We start from the raw sequence: 8,555 nt of genomic DNA on the forward strand, positions 1-8,555 counted from the left end.
TACAGTCATTGCGAAGAGTGTGTATAATAGACAAATTCGCCCTCTCGTTTCCGAGTAGTAGGTACCAGTTTGCAAAACTGCACTTGACAGATTTGCCAACATGAACACAATCTGGTAAAACAGACAGTTCTGAAATACTTGGACTTGCTGTTCCCTCTTTAATTTCCTGTTGTATCGACTGGAGTGCAGCTTTATTTCCGGATTCACAATCAGTTGTTATAATGAAAACAGAACATTTCGTGCATAACTTTCCACTTTCAACACACTTTGTGCAAGCCCTGAGTGAGGGCTGAATGCTTATTTGACCGTCTTTATGACACTGTTCACATACCGCACCATTTTGTATGCATCTCTGACAAACAGATATGCAACAACCAAACTCTTTGATTACACCGTCTTGTGTCTGTAGACCTTTGAGGCAGTTAAAGCAAATTTGACATTTCATAATACTATTCAAAAACAGTTCCTTCATGAAGATACCGGTCTTACCGGATTTTGACAGGTAATACACCGCAATTGGCATGCTTAATTTGTTACAAATTGATATCAAATAAAACACTACTGCTTCAGTAACTATTTTAGATTTGAGCTCATCTGGACTAGGATTTGGATTGTTTTTGACGTAAGCAATATCATAATCATCCACACAGCCGACAACTTTCTTCGTGCGTTCATCAACTTCAAAAGCAGCTTTAAGAGCCGTGCCATCAATAGCCATAGACACAGGGTATACCTTAATAGTTTTATTTTCGATGAATGGCTGTATTCCGTCAGTTTTCTGGAGAAGTAATGAAAATGTAAGCAAAAGAGAACCGATGACACCACTGCTTGTAGTGTACCCAGCCTTCGCAGACTGTCTTGCTGATCGGTGGGGTCCTCCTAAATTCATTCGATGTTTTGTGATGTCATTTGGAGTTCCAGATCCCTGGCCATGATACATAGGACCGCGTAAAAAATTTGCTGTTTTGCGACCACCCAGATATTCTATTGAATTATGAAATTCTAAAACGTCTAAATCATATGGATGTCTTGGCTCAAAAAACCTATGTACTACATCATAGTTGTGCTTGTAGAATATAGAATTTCTTGAAATAGTTCCATTACTTATAAGTTCATTTAATTCAATACAAAGTGGGTCTGCTTGTGTGATGTTTATTGGACAAAACTGTGTTTCGGAGTCATTGTCGGAGCTTTCACAGTCATCAGATAAATTAAGATCAGAATCTAGGCTTTCTAAATCGTGAACTTGTTCACAGTCAGATGCTTGTATTGTACTGTTTGTATTTTCATCATCAACAAATGTCAAAGATTTGGACACGTCTATGTCAGGGTCTCTACTTATATCATCTGTGATCAGGTTAATCCTGAAACAGGAAAAACATCACTTAACCTCAGTTTAAACAAGCTCTTATATGTATATGGTTCATCAAAACTATAATACTTTAGTTTAAATTCCGTACAGATGACAGTGTTTGTAAGAATACTTTGTCAGTTATTTTTTATGTTTGTTAAATTGTGTAAGGACAGATGCAGTATTGATCGACATTTATCAATGAGTTCTACACAGACCTGTGCTAGGGATCTTCTTGGACTTTCTATGAGGTATGAGAATATGCTCATTGTTGAAGGCCTCGTGGTGACTTCGAAATGAAGGGTTGTTCCATTGCTTTGTTTATCACGTGTAAATCAGGATTTCTTGTTATGTGTACATTTCACTCCTAATCCTTGCATTTGTTAAAGAAGACAAACCATTATGAAGTACTAAAGACGTGATAAAATAAATAAACGGGTGTTAATTATAATTTATTAATTCATAGAATAATTCAACAAAATTATAAAGTCATGTAATTGATAAAGTCATAACTGTGAATTTAGATTTTACCCATCAGAAGGTGTAACAATCAAATCTGTATCGATATCGGAGTCATCGGACATTGCATTTGCTGTTGTTTCATCTTGTTTGCTTGGCCGTGTCAACCATGAGGCAATGGCACTTTTCATTTGATTGTTTTCTTTCTCACAAATACTTTTACAGTTGCTTTTCCCGGTACAGGCATCAAAGTGTTCTGAAAATTAAATATGATAGTTTAGATATTTTCTTATGTTATATGAACACAGCTTGTATAATGATTGCTAATGTTCAGTAAAATGCTTTACGAACGGTTTTACTTTTTATACATGCTATATGCATAGCTTTAAAATGTACTCAAATTTAAATTATCTTTTAGTTTTCCTCTACCACCTTTTGAGTGAGTCGAGACATCAAAGGGGAAGCTCAAACTCAAACTTTGAACATAAACAACTCTGATCTAAAAAAATTTGATGTGCTTATATATTCCAAGTGCAATACATGTTTCAGACCTATTAAATTGAATGTTTAAGATTAGCTCATGCGTTAACTGTCCGGGTATGGCTGAATTCACAACCGATGTCACAAATTCGATGTTATATGTAATTGTTTTAAATACATACTGAAATTCTTTTTTTTTTGGTTAATTTTGTACTCATAATGATTGCAAGTCTGTCACTGACTGAATGTTAACCTTTTTAGTACTTACTTCGTCTAAAATATGAAACTTTGGACGCAATACTCCTGTCAGCCTCTACTTTGTATTTCTTTTGGCAAATCCCACATTCAACTGTTATTTCGTTTACTGCAACACTGTTTCCGCATTCTTTGATCACTAAGATAAAACAGAAAAGAAACTTCAGATTCATCAACAAATCGATGCCACATGGTGTCATAAAGTTAAGATATCCTGTGGAACATGGACGATAGTGTTGGTCAAGAATCTGACAGTTACTTTCTATGGTTTGATGTGTTTGAGCTTTTTAAATTCATTTTTTCCCCTTTGATTATCATGGAGCATTTATTAAGAATTTCCGTTATAGTCATTGTTATTTTACTTTTACCAATCTATATAGATAATAAAGGTTAATAATGTGCACCCGTTTCTGAAGGTAACAAAATATACTGCCCCGTTTTTGTAAGTCTGCCATGTTGTTTGTTGATGTGTTACATATTTGCTTTTCGTTCATTTATTTGTACATAATTAATTAGGCCATTAGTTTTCTCTTTTGAACTGTTTTTCAGTGATGGATCCCGAAATTTTCATGAGTGGGTGCCCGTTGACTGCCTAAGAAGGGGCCCACTCTGTTCATGCTTCAGTGATTTCCTATATCAGCAGACAAATTTTTCCCCAGAAAAGGGGGGAGAGCCGAGGTCCCCTGCCCCTCCTAAATCCGCCTGTTTTACATTGGTCATTTCGGGGTGTTTAATAGCTGACTATGCGGTATATGGACTTTGCTCGTTATTGAAGGCCGTACAGTGACATATAGTTCTTAATTTCTGTGTCATTTGGTCTCTTGTGAAAAGTCAATTGGAAATATAACCGTATCTTTTTTATAATCACAATACTGTACGATGTCGTTTTGCCCTCTTTCCTGAATCATTTTTAAAACAGTTGTCTGATTGTCAATTAAACCTAACTAAACCATTGTATTTTTGTCGATTTACTCACATTGTCTAAAATCTTCTAACTCTGATGTTTGTTTATCCGTCCGTTCAGTGATAGTTTCTCCCATTTTGATTTTTTTCAGCAAACTTTTGTTGTCTTGGACCTCAGTTTTTCGCTTTCGGCATCTTTGTTCAGAAGTAGTCGTTTCATCGTTATTTACAATAATTTGGATGATTGGCGTTTTCTTCTTAAATACCACAATCTGTGGCGTAACACTCACTGAAAAAACAAGAATTCACCATTTATTTAATAAAAAGGTCCATGACTATTTAAGGTAACAAACAGACACATCTGACACAACTTTTAAAGGAGGCCGTCCTGGTTAAAACTTTACAAATTAAACCCTCTGAGTAATGTTATACTTCATAAGTTGCTTTCAACTTGTGCATGTTTGCTAATATATTTTATGATATTTTATAGTTCGTACATTTTAAACACGTCAAGTTGGGGTATTTAATTTCTTCAAAATTGAAGAATGCCAGAAAGCAAAAACAGTTTTTTTTCAAACGATTTTGACTGGTTCATATGAGAGAAAAAATCTGACTTTACAAGTGCTTGTCCACATAACAACTAAAACCCTTTTAAGGGTAGAGTTAGACTATATGTAATAGTACTTAAAATTAAGGAAGATATATATATAGGGGTCCCGGAAACACATGAGTTTTCTTTTAGGTCTTACATGATTTAACTCTTATTGAAAATATCCAAATCAAGTCTAACTAAAAGGGTCGTAAAGAGGCGTTTTGTGCGCGGACAAACGCGAAATAAAATTACCATTTCACGATGAACGAAACATTAGAAACAAGAATGTGTCCTCAGTACACGAATGCCCCACTCGCACTATCATTTTCTATGTTCAGTGGACCGTGAAATTGGGGTAAAATCTCTAATTTGGCATTAAAATTAGAAAGATCATATCATAGGGAACATGTGTACCAAGTTTGAAGTCGATTGGACTTCAACTTCATCAAAAACTACCTCGACCAAAAACTTTAACCTGAAGCGGGACAGACGGACGAACGAACGAACGGACGAACGAACAAACGGACGGACGGACGGACGGACGAACGAACGGACGGACGGACGGACGAACGAACGGACGCACAGACCAGAAAACATAATGCCCCTCTACTATCGTAGGTGGGGCATAAAAAAGCTTGAACGTTGCCGTTTTTATCAATTTCACAGTGAAGCACGAACTTTTTTCACGGAAGGTTGTAAATTAAAAATGGCAACACGTTTCACGAATAAAAACCTTTACCACCATGCCAAGAAATCAAAGCCAAAAATTCCGGTAGACCCCTACCGCAGCCGCACTCATTAGTAGTTAAAGATTTCATTTTATTCAACAAAGGAGTAGGTCTGGTAAGGACCGATTTTGGCCTCTAATTTCAGTTTCATCTGACAAAAGATTATGAACACTTCTTAAACACTTAAGTGTCTTTTTCATTTGATTCAATTATATTTTGTGAAAGATTTTAACTCATTTAGTCATTAAAAACGATACGATTCAAGCTTAAAAATAAAAAATCTAACAAATATGCGAAAAAAGCCACTTTTCAGATGGTTTTTGTCAAAAAAGAAAGTGGCTGCATCCGTGTTCATCCTCAATCTTTACATATGTTATGCATTATCATCAAATACAACATCCATTTCAATATTTTGGATGAACACGAATGCGGCCACTTTCGTTTTACACGGAAACCGTCTAAAATTTTACTAAAAAGCTGGAATTGTGAAGATTTCAGTAATTTAATATGACTTAATGAGGGCCCTCATGGGGTTTTTGATTATGTGATTACTTGGCCGTTTTTTTAATGATTATTTGATTATTAAGCCAAATATAAATATTTCATGATTATTTGATTACCTAGGACTGATTACTAAAGATAAGCAAATATTTAATGATTATGTGATTATATTGGCAAAAAAATGGTGATTATGTGATTACTAGGACCCCCCCCCCCCCCATGAGGGGCCTCCTTAATGGTGCTAGTACTCAATATATGTGCATTGTGTTGTCAAAAACAGCCAATATTTATGTAGCAGATCCATTCTACTATCCAATAAATAACTAGAGTTTACATTTTAACAATTTTGTAAAACTGCTATATTTTGGGGCCAAAAAAGGTTCTTACCGGACCTACTCCTTTATTTATGACCTTTATTTACGTGTCACGGTTTTATACCAAATGGTCAATATTAATCATCAAAATAATTTACTCTATGGGATATTTGACGAATTTCAACGGAGGCAATTATCTTGGCATGGGCTAAAGTTTTATATTTACAACAAATGGAAGTTTTTAACGACCTTGACTGGCTATACAGCCCTTTAAATTCAGTTGGGAAAGTTTTTATTTTATTTCAGGTCCAGCGCGCAACTCTCGCGCCAGATTGAGAAGAAACCACGTGACGCGGGCTTACAATAGCGACAACTTCGAAAATTTCTTTCTTTTTAGGTGGGAACGTTGAAGAGGCAACACTGACGTATAACGACGGAATGCACACAATGTATTTATTTCTTTTGTCATTGTAGGAAATTGACGTTTCGATCACAGTTCACGAGCAGTGCATGCTTTTGATTTAATTGATCTGGTGTGACTTTAAAACACGTTTATCGATTATTTTCTTACAATGTATATTTTTCAGCAGCAGCTAGAGACATAGATTTGTATTTTGATTTAGGAACAGACATTTTAATGTAGGATTTTACTGAGATTTACGGACTTTGCAAGCGATTTTTAAGGCATTGAAATTTCTTTTCTCTGCCAAAATTCTTGGCAGTAAGCTGCACACCGTTGTGATAATAAGACGCAATACATGTATACCCTGGTGACTGTAAAGTTTTGGGTCGATTGGACATGTGTTTTTCAGTTGGCACTGGACACAAGAATGTTGTCAATATTTTTCGAGAAAACAACATTAAGGATAACAATAGAGTTGTCATTCTTCTACGTGGACAGGATAGCAAGCGCAAGATTCAAGAGTTGTAAGTAAAGGGTAACTTCGCGAAAAGAAGGGAGGGGGTCATTTTTTTCTCTCATGAAAATGGTACATACGAATGGCTAAAAACGCCTTTTAACAATATAAACCAATTGCTTTAAACTTTCTTTCTGTAAAGGGTCCATATTATTGTGTTACCCGGGCTAAAGTTTTATTTTTAGTTGGGAAAGTTTTTATTTTATTTCAGGTCCCGCGCGCAACTCTTGCGCCAGATTGAGAAGACACCACGTGACGCGAGTAGCGACAACTTCGAATATTTCTTTCTTTTTAGGTGGGGACGTTGAAGAGACAACACGTATAACGACGGAATACACACAATGTATTTATTTCTTTTGTCATTGTTGATCCTTGTAGGAAATTGACGTTTCGATCACAGTTCACAAACAGTGCATGCTTTTGATTTAATTGATCCGGTGTAACTTTAAAACACGTTTATCGACTATTTTTATTATTTGTATTTTGTTTAAGAACAAACATTTTATTGTAGGATTTTACTGAAATTTACGGACTTAGCAAGCGATTTTTACGGCATTGAAATTTCTTTTCTCTACCAAATTTCTTGGGAGTTAGTTGCACACCGTTGTGATAATAAGACGCAATACATGTATACCCTGGTGACTGTAAAGTTTTGGGTTGATTGGACATGTATTTTTCAGTTGGCACTGGACAATAAGCAAAAAATAATTGTTGATCATTGTTTCTTCCGTATGAAATCAGATCCTTGTCCGGAAACACATTTGAGCAATTAGTATCGGAAGTAACACTTTTTATTTCGCCTGATAAGAAACTGGATGCACACGTTTAGGAAAAAAGGGGGGTGGGTTAAGGTTTTGTATATACAACTGTATAAAAAGTCAAACGATATTTTCAAGTTGATCGCATGAATACTTATTTGTAAGAAATAGGATCAAATATGTTTGCTCTTTGTTTTATATGTACTATAACAGAAAGAGTTTTATATGTACTATAACAGAAAGAGTTTTATATGTACTATCACAGAAAGAGTTTTATATGTACTATAACAGAAAGAGTTTTATATGTACTATCACAGAAAGAGTTTTATATGTACTATAACGGAAAGAGTTTTATATGTACTATAACAGAAAAAGTTTTATATGTACTATAACAGAAAGAGTTTTATATGTACTATAACAGAAAGAGTTTTATATGTACTATAACAGAAAGAGTTTTATATGTACTATAACAGAAAGAGTTTTATATGTACTATAACAGAAAGAGTTTTATATGTACTATCACAGAAAGAGTTTTATATGTACTATAACGGAAAGAGTTTTATATGTACTATAACAGAAAAAGTTTTATATGTACTATAACAGAAAGAGTTTTATATGTACTATCACAGAAAAAGATAAGTTACTACATGATTGTACCTATCAAATTTGATCTCTCAGATTGGAGGAACGTTTTTTCGTGGTCCCATTGTTGTTGTGTATTGATGGAAAAGTTTTCCACTTTTCCTTTGTCATCCTTGTATTGCCGTCCTAACTTTGTATAAACATTTCTCCCCATCCCTTTTTCACAAGCCGATTCATTGATTCCACAAAAATTGACTACATATTTTTTAAATTTGTTTAACTCCGTGAAGTTTTCGCTGTCCAGCACAATGTTTGTTTTTTCTTTAAGAAAAGGCAAAGAATTTTCATCTTTGTGGAATAACAAAAGGGTTCTAATTGAAATAGTTATAGAATCTTCTGTCATGATGACTTTCAAAAAACCATCGTCTGCTAACGGAAGTTTATATATGTAATTAAATCAAAATCGCTTAACGGTATAATTGAGGAGCTGATCCGAGCTTAGTCAACTTACTGTTACACGATCTTACATGTACTCTGATCTGGATCTACTCTGTTTCTGGATGCGATTCTGATTGACGTATAATGAAAATGACACTTTTATCTGTCTGATGTACAGTTTTATGTCAATCCCGTTATAATTCAACATAAAAATCCCGATTTCCCGTGGCTAAAAATGTGATATTCCCGTATCCCGATGTTTTTCTATCCCGAATTC

General features: G+C 34.8%; 1 long non-coding RNA gene across 1 annotated transcript; it reads right to left on the reverse strand.

Moving 5' to 3' along the window:
• Nucleotides 1–1,794: 1,794 nt before the first annotated feature.
• On the reverse strand, nt 1,795–8,276 carry LOC143078306 (uncharacterized). Its single transcript, XR_012979164.1, has 4 exons — nt 7,916–8,276; nt 3,522–3,737; nt 2,559–2,684; nt 1,795–2,066 (listed from the first exon to the last, which is right to left on the reverse strand). It is a non-coding gene; the product is annotated as an uncharacterized LOC143078306 (long non-coding RNA).
• Between the last annotated feature and the right edge of the window lie 279 nt (nt 8,277–8,555).

The sequence above is a fragment of the Mytilus galloprovincialis genome, chromosome 6, assembly GCF_965363235.1.
Source record: "Mytilus galloprovincialis chromosome 6, xbMytGall1.hap1.1, whole genome shotgun sequence".
Classification (NCBI taxonomy): domain Eukaryota; kingdom Metazoa; phylum Mollusca; class Bivalvia; order Mytilida; family Mytilidae; genus Mytilus; species Mytilus galloprovincialis.